The 15,532-nt window shown below is 41.3% G+C and overlaps 1 long non-coding RNA gene across 1 annotated transcript in view; it reads left to right on the top strand.

Moving 5' to 3' along the window:
• LOC147203370 (uncharacterized) overlaps window positions 1-6,246 on the top strand; it is an 88,796-nt gene extending 82,550 nt beyond the window's left edge. The window contains exon 5 of the long non-coding RNA XR_015101241.1: window positions 6,101-6,246. This is a non-coding gene — a long non-coding RNA (uncharacterized LOC147203370). The remainder of the gene's footprint in view (window positions 1-6,100) is intronic.
• The last annotated feature ends 9,286 nt before the right edge of the window (window positions 6,247-15,532 follow it).

The following is a 15,532-nucleotide window of genomic DNA, read 5'->3' as shown; positions in this document are numbered from 1 at the left end:
CTCAAGAAACAAACACACCGTGCTGAGATCCAAAGAAGTTCGAGAATAAATTAGAAACAAGCTTGAAATCTCTCAGTCTGGAAAAGTTATTTCCAAGACTCTGGGGCTCCAGAAAACCACTGTCAGAGCCATTGTTGAAAAATGGAGAAAACTGGGAACAGTGGCACACATTCACGGGAGTGGTCGACCAGCTAAAATTACTCCAAGAATGTGACTACGACTTATACATGAGGTCACAAAAGAACCTGGAACAATGTCCAAAGAACTCCAGACCTCGCTGGCCTCAGTTCAGGGCAGTCTTCACAACTCTACCACAAGAAAGACAGTGGCCAAAAATGGCATCCATGGGAGAGTTCCCAGGCGAAAGTCACTGCTGTCCACAAAGAACACAAAGGCTTGTTTCACATTTATCAAAGGGTATCTTGATAATCCTCAATGGTTTTGGAAAAAGCTTCTGTGAATTGATAAGTCAAAAATGTAACTTTTTGGAAGCTGTGCGGCCCCTTACATCTGGTGTAGTAATGTCACAGCATTTGATTAAAAGAACATTATGCCAAGCATGGGGGTGGCAGTGTGATGGTCCGGGGCTGCTTACCTACCTCAGGACCAGGACAACTTGTTTCAACAATTCTGCTGTCAACCAGAAAATCCTGAAGGAAAACGTCAGACCATCAGTTTGTGCCCTCAAATGCAGGCATTCTTAGATCATGCAACGATCTGAAACACACCAGCAACTCCACCTCTGAATGGCTCAAAAATAAATAAATAAATAAATAACGTTTTGGGGTGGCAAAGTCCATATATGAATCCAATTGAGATGCAGTGGTGTGACCTTAAACGGGAAGTTCATGCTAGAAAACCCTCCAATATGGTGGAGTAGAAGCAATTCTGTGAAGAAGAGCTTGCAAATTTCCTCCACAGCGATGTAATAGACTCATCACCAATGATTGCAAATGCTTGATTTGAGAAATTGCTGCTCAGGGTGGCAATTAGGTTCAGCGGGCAATTACTTTTTCACATAGGGACAAGTAGGTTTGGGTCATTTATTTATTATTTTTTTTCCTTTTATTTATTTATTTATGCCTCAATAAATTATATTGGCATTTAGAAACTGCATTTTGTATTTCCCTCGGTTGTCTCTGTGTGATATTAAAATTGAATTGATGAAGTGAAAAGTTTGTGTGTGATCAATATGTAAACAACACAGAGATCAGGAAGGATACTTTTTCACAGCACTGTACATCAGACTCACAGACCACTGCCAATACAAACTTGTTTTGAAAGGTTTGCCATTGTGAAAGTCTGATTGCAACAGTAAATCATCAGCTCAAAATCCATGTGATGTGTCAGGATGACACATAAAATAGAATTGTACTTTTTTTTTAAGCAGGGTACTAAAAGTTGTAATTTATGTTCTACATCTCGGTCTGGTCCACCAGAACTCAATATCCCCAAAATTGGGGCATCAAGGCAACATATGATATTTATTCACCATTGTTGATTTGGTGAGCAAATACAGTAATGCTCTATCAGTGGAAAAAAACTTCTATTAGTGGTAAGAATTCAATTTTGAAACACAAACAGTTTCAGAGTGGCAATGTATGCCTTAGCCGACTTTCACTGTGTAGCACATGATGCCCAACTGGGAATTTTTGTCTTCTTCTTTGAACGCCATTGATCTTTGCAGAGTCTGTTTTGTCGAGAACATTTCAAACATTCATTTCAAACAGTTATTTCTTGTGCTTCACTAACCTCTCCTCTACTGGATTCATGCCTAAGAGTCCCTGTTATGCAATACAATACATGCTGATTTACATAGCGCTTTCACAACAGTTCATGGCACTAGCCAGTTCAGCACCTTCAGCCCAAGGTTGGGACTGCAGACATGCATTCCTTCTTAAACTAGCACAACTGTGTGTGAGTTTGTGAAGGGTCAGAGTGATACACGTTGCCGCAAACAAAAAGCTTAAAATGATGACTGATGTATTTTTATCTCACTTCCGCTTTTCCAGATATGGTAACAATAGCTCACTCTCTAGTCAGGTGGATGTAGGGAGTCATATAGGTCCACCGATCAGAGTTCACCAACAATTGCTGACAAGTGACAACCCACACTAGGCCAATAATATTTTTCACTATTCAATAATAATAAAAACCTTTAAATAAAACGGAAAACAACATGGGAGAATTGAATATTACAGTGAAAAACCACTGACAATAAAAGAGCTATCAAGAGTGAAATGGCCTTGTCATGTAATATTTGCATAATATTGTGGGTTAACGCCACGCAATCATTAATTTTCTAAAGTGCTCACAAGTCCCCACGATGCGTCAAGGACCTCATTCTTTTCTTCAGGACTTTACCTCCCTGCCAAACCGGGATTTCCGATTGAGGGGCCTCAAAAACAACTTTGATGTGGACAACATCTTTAGAAGCTTGAAGAGAGTGGCGAGAGGGAAGAGGGCCACACAATGGCCCGACCTTCCTTCTGCATCTGCACACATCTCTCTCTAAATGGTCGCATTGATGCTGCTTGTTGCCGGCAGCCCTGTTGGAGCCAACTCTGGGCAATGGGACTCAAAGCCTGGGCACCTGCCAACACACGAGGGATAAATTGCGATCAAGCCAGCTCTCTTTGCATTTAACCCCTGCGCTTACCAGTTACGCAGTTTGTCTTAACGCAATGTATTACATGAGCCATTTGTAAAGCAGGCCGACCTAGGAATCCTGTTCATTGATGTTCATCTTTTTTTTACCGGTAATCTAATTTTTACTGGTTTTGTTAGTCACACAGCAAACTTTGCCATAACTGTTTGGTCATTATGTCATTGTTCGCCGATTATTTGCACTTATGTTTAAGTGAATTGCAGATGCATCCTGTCACACAATAAAAGACAACTTTGGCCTTCAGTCTTGTTGGCACCGTTTACCGACACTCTTGTGGATAAATACACATGCCAGGAGCAATGTCACTTATAATGATGAAGGTGAATCAAAAATCCATCCAAAGCAAATGAAAACAACTCAATAAAATGATTATTTCAAGCACAATAGATACAACAGACAAACTCACGAGGAAGATAAAATCTCATTATCAAGGACATTTTTCTAAAATACAAAAGCCTAAAGAAGGGTCAAATTATGTGACAAAATCCATCTACTTCCGACAGCCTGTTCTGTTCAGGATTGTAGGGAGACTCTCCCAGATGATTGAGCCAAACTAGACCAGGGGTCACCAACTCCGGTTCTTGCAGGCCCCTATCCTGCATGTTTTAGATGTCTTCCTCTTCTAACACACCTGATTTAAATGATCAGGATAATCATCACCCTTCTGCAGAGCTTCCTGACAACCTGATCATTTGAATCAGGTGTGTGGGAGGAGGTGAAACATCTAAAACATGCAGGATAGGGGCCTTCAAGTTGGTGACCCCTGAACTAGATCCTGTACTGGTTGCCACTCAATCACAGGGCACATTTACTGTTGGTCTCAACTTTTGACCAGCTGAGAGCTGGTCTAAGTTTTGGCACAGGCAATGTAATGCATTTTTTTTTCAGATTTAATCAAACAGATTCTGAGCTCCATTATGATTAATGTTCCTGTATTTCATTTATGAATATGACAAAAGTGTTCACTCTGAATCATTGTTGAAGTCAATTAATTGAATGTAGTATCATTATTCCCCACAACCCTGTTCAGAATAAGCGATGTTGAAAATGGATGGATAGATTATCATGGTCATCTTTTTCATATTTCTATAATGACACTCATTGGCTGCAGCAGAGACATGAACGATCAGGCTGGAAGGTGGTCTCCAAATGCCCACTTCACAGGGGTGATCTGCGATCCCCCTGGCCAAGTTTACATCATCCTCCTGGAAGTCTGCTTGTAGTTCCTTAAAAATGTACTTTGTATGCTTTGATCTTCTGTATGGACTCCAATTTCTCTGGTTCCGCAATATCAAAGACTGTGTGCCTCTTGCTCACTGATTTTCAAGGGAATGAGAATAGCTGCCTCCATTGGTTGGGAGGCTAGTGGGCTGTATTCACGCCCACACCCTTGCAAACGTCAGTTTCTAACTGCGCTCATCTGTGAAAATACCAAAGAAAGAAAACTCTATCCATGTGCCAAGTTAGACCACGCTTTGCCCTAGACTTGGGCTGGGCAAGAAAATCGAGCCCAGAAACTGCGATATGGTTTGCAAAGTCAGTGTACCACCCACACACATCCACTGCACAACAACGCGCGCGCGTGCGCGCACACACACAGACGCACACACGCACACACACACACACACACGCACACAAATGCACTTACTCCCCCACTATATATACACCCCACCCATTTAGTACTTTCAGTGTTTTGGTAATCCACACAAGGTCACGGAAAGACAAGAGTGGTAAGAATTAAAGAGCAAAAGGCAAAATGGGTTGTGTCAATTTAAACAAGAGGGGAAAAAACGTGCAGGGAATCAATAACATCATAAAACCGATTTATTGTTTGTCATAAAACAGAAGTGCTGCGAAATGGAGTAAAGTGGAGTTTCATTTAATCTGTGCAAAAGCTGCATGGATATGGAGAGATATGAAAAAAAAAATTCCCAAAGATAAAAGGACGATTTGATAAGATAGACAAGAAATAATATGCAAGAGGTTGAGAGAATGATATAATCCAATATATGACGGAGACACTTAATTGTCATATTAAAGACTCTCTCCAGTGCCCGGCAGAGTGGAAGGTTGACTAACATTCATCATCTGGCTAACAGCCACTTGAAAGAAATCGCAATTATAATCGGCTCAATATTGTCCCAGGGACGTTTTTGCGAGCATTAATTTTTTCCCCATTGATTCTCTACCCCTCATAAATCAGAAATGTTGCAGTGCATGTAATGTTTTATGGAGAGGGTATTTTAGTGTTATGAAGCTAATGTAGCAGAACTCTCTCATTTAAACACACACACACACACACACATGCACAAACACACGCACACACAGCCTCCCACGCTTCTTTATTGGGGCAGAGTTATTACACAATTGCAGGGCCATACAAACACAGTGTGGACTGTTTATCAGCTATATGTATTTGGAAAACAATATTAGAACTGAGTTTGTTTTATATATCACCCATACGTCATGCAGAGGCTGTCAGCCCTAGCATCAGAGTGAGAATACAATGCCCTTCATTATTCATTTTTATATCCATCCATCCATTTTCACATCCGCTTATCCTCACGAGAGTCACGGGGGTGCTGGAGCCTATCTTAGCTGTCTTCGGGAAGTAAGCAGGGTACACCCTGTGCTGGTTGCCAGCCAAACACAGGGCACACATAAACCCAAACAACCATCCACTCTCACAATCACACCTAGGGACAATTTACAGCGTTCTGTCAGCCTACCATCCATGTATCTGGAACGTGGGAGGACCTGGAGAAAACCCACGCAGGCACAGGGACAACATGTAAATTCCACACAGGAAGGCCGGAGTCAAACCCTGCAACACCGCACTGTGAGGAAGACGCCCTAAACAGTTAGGCCGCCACTGAAATGCATTGTGGGAAAATGAACAAAACAGCATTTCAGTTCCTGACTTGGATATGTAGGTTGCAGAGTTGGGTAAATTTGCACCATTTAATTTACTTGGTTAAACTTTAGAAAAATGGTACTTGTCAGAGTAGTTTCAATGCAACATATTTTTTTATTCATAATCAAGTATTTTTATGAAGAAGGAGCCCTACTGTTACTCTGGTAAACTGGGCTTCATTGCACTTACTATTTACTAATACTTTTGATTGAATTTTCACTCGCACAAAGTTTGCGAAAAGGATTTATATGTTTTGCAGTCAAACAAGTAACAAATTCACCATAAACTCATAATAGCTAAGTGAACAGCAAGGTCACTACACAAAACAACGGTATGAACAACAAAGTAAAAAAAACGCACACAACTACCTATTATACCCCGGGGAAACACAAACATCTGACATAAATGATAACACATGTACCTGTAATTAGCTTAGACTACAGTGTGAGCAATGACCGCTTGGCATAGTGGGAAGTCAAATCGTGCATTATGCATTGTTGCTCTGATTACATTTACAGCGCCTGAACCAGAGATCTCCTTGAAGAAACAAGGAGAGCCACACAGTATCCTATGGTTGATGAGGAGAACAACAAAGGAGCGCGGAGAGACAAATGCTTGGAGAAATAAAATATTTCCTCCTCAGTGTCGTTATTTAATTGAGACATAAATTAAAGATGACAACAGTGTGTCACAAATCAATGGCTTCTGTGTCTGGATTATTACTATGACAACAAATATGTGTACTTTTTTGGTGGGGTGGGGAGGGGGGGGTATTTATTTAACAAAAAACTGTCTCAATTTTCTTCTGACAGTCGTAATCAAACGACACTCGCTCATCCACCCTAGTGTTCTCCGGGAATTCTTTTTAATCAACATTCTATATTTGTTACTGCACGGAAATGTTGAGCATTTCACAGTAAAGACAATTTATTATGTGGGAACATAAAACAAACAAACAAATAAATAAATAATGTGCCTTTTAATGAGTTAGTTAATCTGTCAAAGTGAGTATGCCATGTTATGAATTGAAAAAATATTTTATATTTCTGAAACTATAAAAAAGCTTTTGTTTCATTCACCTATCGATCTTATACACCGCATTCCCTCATTCAAGTTGCAGGTATGGTGGAGCGTATCCCAGCTGATTTCAGGCAAAGGTGAAGGGAATACCCTGGACGAGTCATCAGCCAATCGACAGCCTTTAATTTCACAAATATTATCATTACATTCATGTTTTAGTTATTGTAAAGCGACTAACCCCCACCCCCCTCCAAAAATTAAGTCCATTCATCCTCAAAACCGTTTATCCTAATCAGGGTCACGAGGGCGGGGTAGCCGGCGCCTATCAGAGCTTCAGGCGGGAGAGCAGGCTCCATCCTGAAGTGGTCACCAGTCAGTCACAGGGCACGTAGTGAGATAAACCACCATTCACACCCCCATCGTCACTGAGTGGGAACCGATCCCACGCCGCCTGCTCACAGGCGAGTCTACCACGACACCATCAGCAAATCAGAAATTCTGTCACCCAAAAAAAAAATTGTAGACTAGCGTTTGTAATTGTGTGACACGAAGCAAAGGCACATTTTTATCCTGTGAATAGCATTGTGGTTCCAACACTTTTTATCATAGCTCTCTCTGAAGTGAGGAGAAGTAGACTTGGTGTCCAAGCATCACATCATCATCACATAAAATGATCTTGACACCAGCTAAAATGGGAGATGGATCATGTGGCTTTACGGTGCCACAGAAGTTTGTCCCTTGATAGACCTGTTAACTCAAAGCTAGGACACCCCCTGCTCTGTCTCTCATCACCTACACAAACTGACACACACGCACGCGCACTTTCCAACAAAAGCAATCCTCTGTGTTCTGGGTTAACACCTTAACAAGGCCAAATCGCAGTGAACACCTTGTGGCTCAAGGATCCTTGCTGTTGAAGTGTTGTCGGAACGTGTGTGTTTGTTTTAGCTTGTGTGCGTGTAGAGAGTAAAACCAGAGACCTATTAGAAGCCACAGTGGCGCATGCCACACAGAGAAGTCTTGCTGTTGAATGACTGACAGACTTCTAGCGAGCACATGATCTGATGCAGATACCTAAACATGGCTTTTTACATAGGGACTACTCAATTTCCCAACATGTAAATTGTCTAATCCAATTTAACAATTTAAGAGTTTTGCATTTCTGCATCAATAGAATATACATTTTTAATTAGAAGAGGAATGGGGAGAGGACTTTGTGAGCGTATATATATATATATATATATATATATAGCTTTTTCTATATATATATATATATATATAGAAAAAGCTGCATGGATAGAGAGCGATATACTACTTGGAGGAGATCAAAGTGGGAAAAAAAACATTCTTCTGCTCAGTGCAATATTATCCATTCATCCATTTTCTTATCCTCTTCTCACAAAGTTGCGTGCTGGAGCCTATCCCAGCTGTCTTCGGACAGTTAGGCGGGGTACACTGAACTGGTTGCCCGCCAATCGCAGGGCGTACATACAAACAACCATCTACGCTCACGCTCACAACTAAGAACAATTTAGAGTGTCTAATCAGCCTACCATGCATGTTTTTGGAATGTAGGAGGAAACCGGAGGAACTTAGAATGGGGGACGGACACCACCCAATGGGTGAGACCAGGATTTATTATTTTTTATATAGTTTTTCATGTTTGTCTGATAAGCAAGTGTCCCTTTTTATAGTTTTCCCCTGCTAAACAACTCAGAAGAAAGAGCCAAACACCTAAGAGGCCAGTTCATTAATCCAATCACTTTGCACATGCTGCTCCCAGGGCTCATGAAAGATGCACGGGCGAAAGAAACTTCAGGCAGCGCGTACAAGGCTATTGTACCGCTAGAGACAAACAATTCATCATCTGTAATCTGTTATCGCAATAATGATATCAATGTGAATACTGTTATTTGAGGGACAATAAATGGAGACCCGATAAGTTCGGGTTTACTGTCTACGGGGGACAAACATGATAGTGATGAAATAAATGTAGTTCGTAGGATGATGTTGTAATTCAATCTTGAGCACAGATCTTTACAGGCCAGCAGGGGCCTCCGCCATCAGTTGCACGCTGCCACCGGAGCTCCTCATCGCGCAGATAAATTCACATGACAGTCTGCGAAATGTTCCCATAACCAGTGGCACGGGATGATTTCCTGCCTCTGACAAGCCCCAGTATTGAGTATGATAACACTTACTTTGTCTTCATCCTTGGCTGGAGTATAATATCAATCCGTTTGATGATCCAACAAAGCGAGTGGAGCACTTGTGTATCAATCTTCATACATCGCTGCCTAGTGTCTAACAAAGAACCCCGAATGGGATCATTCAATCACTCCCGGCCTGCGCCGCTTTCGCTCCACTTGGCCTTCTCCACAGCTCAAGCGTTTCATTCCTTGTCAGCATCTCTCTGATTTTTCATCCTCTTTCTTTTCCCTGTCCCCCCCCCCCCCCGCTCACTTGTGGGGGATAAAGACACAAATTACAAATGATCATATCAATGTGAATCATAAGTAAATGTGACACATCCAAATCGCAACGAGAAAACCTACAGAGGACACCTTTCTATCCAACCCACTTTTTTGCTTCGTGACATCACCGCTTCATCTTTAACAGTCCACTACAGTAACCTCAAATGACTCTTTCTTGGGGGAATGAAAGTACCGTATTGGCCCGAATATAAGACGGCCCTGATTATGAGACGACCCCCTCTTTTTCAAGACTCAAGTTTGAAAAAAGACTTTTTGAACACCAAATTAATTTTTATACAGAAAATAATTACAGTCCATCTGAAACAAATGATTGCAACAATATTTTTCAGAGAAAAAGCATGTTATTTTGCCTCATTCAGATCTTAATATCTGATGATTTAAATATGTAAACTAAAGTGCAATCACATTCGTAACTGAATGGCTTCTGATTTTTGAAATGTAAATTACATCGTAACTTCTCCTCAGCTGCCGGTTAACCTGGCCGATCTTTGACCCACTTTTCTCCAGATTGTCGCTACGTTTCTCCAATTTCTGTTATCTCTTCGATTATTTTCTTCTCTTTTCTTTCTTACCGCTATTTTTTATTTTTCTTCTTCGTGCTACCGCTATTTTTATTTTTATTCTTTCTTTTTATTTTTATTCTTCGTGACAGGGGTTCGCTTTGGCCTGGCGAGTCAAGTTCAGCATTCGCTTCAATGGTGTCTGACGCCATCTAGCGTCGTGAATGGGTATAATGTTTAGACCCCGAATATAAGACCACCCCCACTTTTTTCAGTCAAATTTCAATGCAAAAAACACTGTCTTATATTCGGGCCAATACGCTAAATGTTCATATTGCTGCAAAAGCAAAATTGTACATCATATCAGTACACTTGATCATATCGATAAATGGGTTTGGTTGCTCTCATGGGCAGGTTCAACTCACAAACATTTTTAATACACGCGATATATCACTCACTCTAACTATTTCAATATGCTATCCTAAAATGTCATCAAGTATATTTCAAAAATGTTTCCTACCAAAAGGATCTTTTATTTATCATCAATGTTAGATGTGAAAACCTGAATGTAATGCAACTTATGCACAAATAAAACTCTAAACAAATTGGATTGTTTCTTCTCTCTTGACTCGATGTCCGCATTAGATGCTCTGCAGTTAGTTTGTTACGATGTGAAGCCTACAATGATGCTGTGCTCTTCCAATGAAATATAGCTCAATCAGCGACCACCCAGCAATCAACTTTTACTTGTCAGTTTTGATATATCCAATCATAGCTTTGGGTTGTTTTGTGATGTCTAATGTTCTGTGAAAATGGCCTTTTCATATTCTTTATTGTCTCGCTCTGTTTTTTTTTTTTTTTTTTTTTGCCTCCATCGACAAAAAATGTGTCCACACTTTTGTGAAATAAAACCTAAGAGGGTGCGAAGGGGAATGGGGCGAATGAGTCGTGGGGTGGGGGGTGGGGTGTAGAAGCAATGAAATTTGACCCGTTTAAAACTGTATCATTTTCTGACCGTACCTTAGGGCACTCGGCGTTTATCGGTGGGGATGGAGAAGCGGAGATCACCAGACTGGTAATTGTTTCCTCTAAATCTGCTGAGCTCTGAGGAACACTGAGTGCAGTTTTTCATCAGACAGAGAATGAGAAGAGGACAATACGAAGAAAAGCAAAAAATGCTTTCGCCCACAATTGTTGTTATTTTTTTTTTATCACTTCACCAAACAAGCGAGCAGATTGCCTTTCACACAACAGCATTATAAACACAGCTTTTGTCACATCTTCAAAGAAGAAATGCTGACTTTATTTTCAGGAACTACAAGGCCTCCAAAAGCATCTTTGTGTAGCAAAACATAAAAGTGGGGCAAAAAAAAAAAAAAAAAGCTACACTGTACAGTACACATCTATTTTATTTGACATACAGTATAAATGAGGTGTTTAAACACTGACTTCAAACGACTTTGATAGAGTCAAACTTGGAGCTGCAATGTGACATTCTCTTCATGCGATGACAACAACAACAACAAAAAATAAATAAAAAACATGAGTAAAACAAAGCACTGCCGAGTCCACTTGGATCAATTTGTATCCATCACTTCTTTTGAAATAAACAATGACTGATTTAGCTAAATCTGAGCGTGTTCCCACTTTATTTTCATTATGGTTGGAGCTATCTGAGACTTTTAGATAGTGTGCGTGGATTTGGCTTTGAAAGTCTGAAATTTAGTGGTGTGGTATTGGCTCATTTTTCATATCCATTGTTGACGTGTCAGGGTGTCATAGCTGTTCCACAGAGCTGTTAGATCAGTCCAAAATGTATAAATCATCCAGGATCTGACACACTCATTTAATTTAGGGGGCCTGGCGCTGCAGAGGCGCTATTAATGAAAAATCCCTGCACAGTTTGCTGAGTGGAACCGTTGCACTTTTTTTTTCTTTTTTTGCTTTATTTCTGTTAACACGGATATTTGGTATGATTTCCCTCAGTAGCCTGTTGGCAGCCAACCTGGCTGTCTGTCATTTATCATCATATGTTATGTTTGTCAATCTGTTGAATTCTCTCAGTCACAATCGCTCACAAAAATCACTTTGCATATTAAGAAAAAGGGGCAAAGTCCAGAGAGGTGGGGGTGGGTGAACCTCTCACATTCCTCAAATACAGCGGTGGTTCCAACCCCAGAGCCTGTGTTATTGTTTTCCATCTGTGAAATAAAGTAACAGGTACTTAATGTACCAAAAACAATTTGTACAGCAGTTCTTTTTCCCCCATCGAAAGTGTGCAGTGCGCGCTGAGGGCTCCCCTTATCTCAGCAAGGCTAATCCATTTTCACACTGCGCTCTGGCGCTCTCATTTTACAGCTGAGGAGCTCTCCGGCTCCACGCTGGGCTTGAAATGGGACCCCAGTCACTGAGGCCCCTTGGAGTTTGCGTAGGTAAGTGTGCAGAACAAATGCTGAAAAAGTCTTTAAAAAGTTAAAAGGGACTAGTTTGGCATTTTATCCCACCTTCTCTGCAGGTCCTACCTGATCTCTTACATTTTGCCTTTTCCCAGTGGGAGCAGCTGAGCTTGAGCACTGTTTGTTATGGTGGAGGATGCTCTTTGCCAAATCATTTAATTTCTCACTCAGCTTTCTTTATGGATTAGATGAGACACTAATGTCTATTAATAGTCCGACAAAAAAGTTGATAATTTGCCAAAAACGATGCAGTTATCATCCAGTGTCTTCAAATAAATTCAGTTCTTTGTGAGCATACATTTTAATTCAATTGTCTTTTTTTTCCTTTGAGTGACTGTTTTACCTTTTCAATCAGATCAAAAATGTTTTTAATACAAGAAAATACAAATATAATATATCACTGATGTCTGGCCGGAAGTTCGCGTATCACAATTTTATCTTTTTTTTGGACAAATCTAGTCAGTCTGCACGTGTTTACAAATGACTGACCAATCCAAAGTGCTGAAAATGCTCTCTTTGACGATAGAATGTTAATGGTTGAACCAATCATGGCACTTTTGGGGTTGCCTGAAAAGTGATCATTTTGGAGGAATAAGGATTCCGCCCGATGCCAGTGATATGTATGGGTAGATAGAGAGAGAGAAAGAGAGAAAACAAATCTCTCTCTCTCTCTCTCTCTCTCTCTCTCTTTATATATATACAGTATATATATATATATATATATATATATATATACTGTATATATATGTATATATCCATCCATCCATCCATTTTCTGATCCGCCTTATCCTCACAGGGGTCATGGGGCGTGCTGGAGCCTAGGTGGGGGACGCCCTGAACTGGTTGCCAGCCAATCGCAGGGCATACATACGACCAACCATCTGCGCTCATACTCACACCTTGGGACAGTTTTAAGTGTCCAATCAGCCTGCTATGCATGTCTTTGGAATTTGTGAGGAAACCGGAGTACCCGAAGAAAACCCACGCAGTCACGGGGAGAACATGCAAACTCCACACAGGTAGGCCGGAGCTGGAATCGAACACAGTACCTCTGCACTGTGAAGTCAGCGCGGTAACTAACCACTTGTCCACCGGGCCGCACACATATATATATATATATATATATTACTTGCAGAGACACTCAGAAAGCCCTCTCCCTATTCCCTCTTGCCAAGCCTTTGAAGGCAACTGGCCCCTCTGCTGGTCCAGTCTCTGCAGCCCCATCAACCCCCTGCTGCGGCCCTCACAGTGCATGCCCGCTTGGCTGAACCATCCAGGAGGGCAATTAGGGCCAGGGCTCACGGAACTCCCAAGCATCTTGAGCAGCTGAAGTCCTCTCTTCCCATCACAACACAATCAAAACACAGAATATCTATGATAAATCGGTCTCAAGCTTTATCTGGGAACAGAAGTAAAGGGAAAGTACAGGGGGTAATATTTAGTCGAGCTCTTGTCAAGAAAGTCATGTAGTCACACCATACGTTTATTTCAGTGAATGCACAAGTCTGGTGCTGTGATTCACAGTACAAACTTATTTAGCCTCCTTGAGTTAACCCCTCAAACCCAAACAACAGTCATGGAGCACATGAAAAATCCCCCTCTCTCAAGCATTCTTCTGTCTGTTCTTGCACCCCCCCCCCCCCCAGCACACACAGAGACACAGACCCACACACAGATCTTTCGTCTGACCACCCCAAAGCTAATGCATTTGACTCTGAAGGTCATCAATAGTTCGCTGTGAGGTTAAAGAGAGAGAAACTCTCTCGTTGTTTGCCTTCTCATCTTGAAGAGATGAACTGAGGAGTAAAAAAATGATCAAAAAAGCTTCAACATGGAAGTTAGCTCAACTTTTTATTTTTTTCATTCATTTGCTCATTTCTTTTTTTTATAAAAAATAAACACTGAAATAGTCTTTCGGTTCGTTGAGACAATGCGATTCCTGACTTGAGTAAGTGAAATGAAAATCTTTTAGGTCTACTCTGACTAAAACACTAGTTTAGCTAAAACAAGTGAGACCACACAGTCTATTTTGGTGGGCTCGCCACTGGGGCCAGTTGTTTACATTAAGATGAGCCGGATTCTTTTGCTCCCTCATTTGGAGTGATTTAACGTTTGCTTTTTCATCCATGTAACGAATGCTGAGGGAGGCCAGGCTCGAGTGCATTTGAATGGGCTGCCTCGTCGCGAGAGGAAGGGATTCATAATCACTGGCGAGATGACAGGTGGATCAAATTTCTAAACTTGTTTTGTGTGAGCGGTGACAGGCTATCAGTCAGCGCAAAGATGGTGTTTGCTTAACCCTGCAGTTGCATTAAGTTGACATCCTGCTCCAGCAGAACTAGGTTGCATATTGACATAAAGGAAATGTATCAAGCAGAACATTTAGGATCAAAGGCCATGTTTGGAACGAATCATAGAATCTGAGAAGTTTGAGGATTTATGGGTAAACAACCAAGCAAAGTCTTCATCTTTATGCATGTGCTTTTGCTTGAGCCCTATAGGAGGGATTTTAATGCAATAAGATGCATCTAGAATAACACTCAGAGGGGTGATGACCTCCTCCAGTGACTGATTTAGAGCAACACTAAATTGTATACCTCCATAGATATAGCCCACTTCCAGCATGTGGCATTAACTTTCATTGACATTTGACAAGGTGTATGTCACAATATCAACAAGTGACAGCTGGTAATAAATAGTCATTTTGCCTTCAAGGAAAGCACTATACAGGCGCAGCTCAGTAAATTGCAATGACGCTGAAAAGTTCATTTCAGGAATTCAACTCTAAAACTGAAACTCATATTCATTCATTCAACACAGAGGAAAAAAATTTTGAAATTGCATTGTTATGTTACATGCTGCTGCCTTTTGTGCAAACAGTCCGGGTTTGACTCCTGGCCACTGCCCTCATGCCCAGCTACTGCAGTCCCAAATTGAAATAAGTAAATAAGGCTTTGTGGTTCAGTGTTTGGTGGTTCAGTGTTTAAGCGTGTTGACCTCACAGTGCAAAGATCATGGGTTCGATCCCGGCACCGGCCTTCCTGTGGGGAGTTTGCATGCTCTCCCCGGGCCTGCGTGGGTTTTCTCCAGGTACTCCGGTTTCCTCCCACATTCCAAAAACATGCATGGCAGACCAATTGAACACTCTAAAATTGTCCCTAGGTGTGAGTGTGAGCGCGGATGGTTGTTCGTGTTTGCGTGCCCAACGATTGGCTGGCAACTGGTTCAGGGTGTCCCCCGCCTACTGCCCGAAGACACCTGGGATAGGTTCCAGCACCCCCCGTGACCCTTGTGAGGACAAAGCGGATGGGAAAATGGATGGATGGATAAATAATATTTTTTTTTAATTTAAAGGGCATTTGGTGTAAAAACTGAGCAAATAACACAGTCGACTTGATTCGGTCAAAAGTCACATCAGTATTAATATTCTAAATCATTGAGAAAGTTAATGTGTGATTTCCCTCATAATCATCCAAATC

Source organism: Hippocampus guttulatus, chromosome 6 (genome assembly GCF_054856545.1).
Source record: "Hippocampus guttulatus isolate MCC_2025c chromosome 6, RoL_Hgut_1.0, whole genome shotgun sequence".
Classification (NCBI taxonomy): Eukaryota; Metazoa; Chordata; class Actinopteri; order Syngnathiformes; family Syngnathidae; genus Hippocampus; species Hippocampus guttulatus.
The sequence above is the reverse complement of the archived record's forward strand: the minus strand, read 5'-3'. Positions and strand labels throughout refer to the sequence as shown.